Genomic DNA, 1,261 nt, shown 5'->3' with positions numbered 1-1,261 from the left:
TTTTCAGAATCAAAATCCTCATAATAAGTCCACATAACCTCATAATAAGTCCACATAACCCTGTTTGCTTTCCCCGTTGGCCTCAAAGGTCAGTCATGGTTCATGTCATAGGGTCCTTTACAATAAGAACATAGTTTTTTCTTCCTTAAATCATTCAATGTGTCTCTATCCAAAGGAGTAAATGATTTATCTTTATTTTCAGCTTTTGTTTCATTTCTCTTAGGTTTCTTGAATAATGGTTTGTCTTTTTTAGACGATGCACCCTTTGACTGAAATTTATTTACCAGGGCTGCTTGTTCCATACTTCTAGCCTTCTTAATCGCTTCTTGCAAGTTGAATCGATTAAAGGCTTTTACCCAACCCTTTAGTGGTTTGGATAATCCCTCCGTGAACAAAACAACCAATCTCCTATCTGATATATCTAGCACCATAACAGATAGCCTCTGAAAGTCACTAATGAAATACTGCAATCTGCCTGTCTGTTTCAACTGTGCCAACTCCCTGAAGTAGACTTCTGGATCCTTCTCATTAAACCTCTCTACCAACTTGTCCACGAAGTCCTGATATGAAGTCACTTTGTTATGTTGAAGGGTAACCATCCCATGGTACCACCAATCATGTGCAGCTCCCTCTAAATGTAGTGTGGCATATTTTATCGCCTCCACTTTTGTCATAGGCCCTAGTGCTAAGAAGGTATCAAGGTTGTGAATCCAAGCTTGCACTATCATTTTGCTACTCACATCAAATATAGACAAGGAAAGCTTCCCTGTAGCCTACTTGAATTCATTATCCTTGTCACAAGGTCTCCTATTCTGTTTGACTGCATGGAAGTGTTCTCTTCTTTGGTTCACAAACCTCTCAAAAGTCATTCTTTTCCATACCTACGATGCAAATAATTTGTATTCATCATTAGCGGCCATAAGGATATCTGCAAGTGTCCCATCCTCAGCTTCCTTTGTTTGCTCTTGTACTGGTTCCTCTCTGACAAAGGTAGGACGTGTGGGCTTGTTTGCTGTTCTAGAAAGAGTTCTATGAGCTCTAGGTGATCCCACTACACTCCTGTTATCCCCTTGTTCCTGATTTCGTCTGTCCTGTGGGTTCATGCGCTCAACCATGGTGGTGAGTGCTTGCAAAGCTTGAGCCATCCGCTCTTGTCCTATAATCATTGTTCTGAAAAAAAATCCCTTGTTTCTGAATCCTCATTCCTATTGTCTCTTGGTGGGCTACGCTGTTGCCCATCACCCATGTTGTTTGGCTGTCT

This window comes from Cupressus sempervirens, chromosome 5 (assembly GCF_028749045.1).
Source record: "Cupressus sempervirens isolate cs-2001-9-10 chromosome 5, ASM2874904v1, whole genome shotgun sequence".
Classification (NCBI taxonomy): domain Eukaryota; kingdom Viridiplantae; phylum Streptophyta; class Pinopsida; order Cupressales; family Cupressaceae; genus Cupressus; species Cupressus sempervirens.
The sequence above is the reverse complement of the archived record's forward strand: the minus strand, read 5'-3'. Positions refer to the sequence as shown.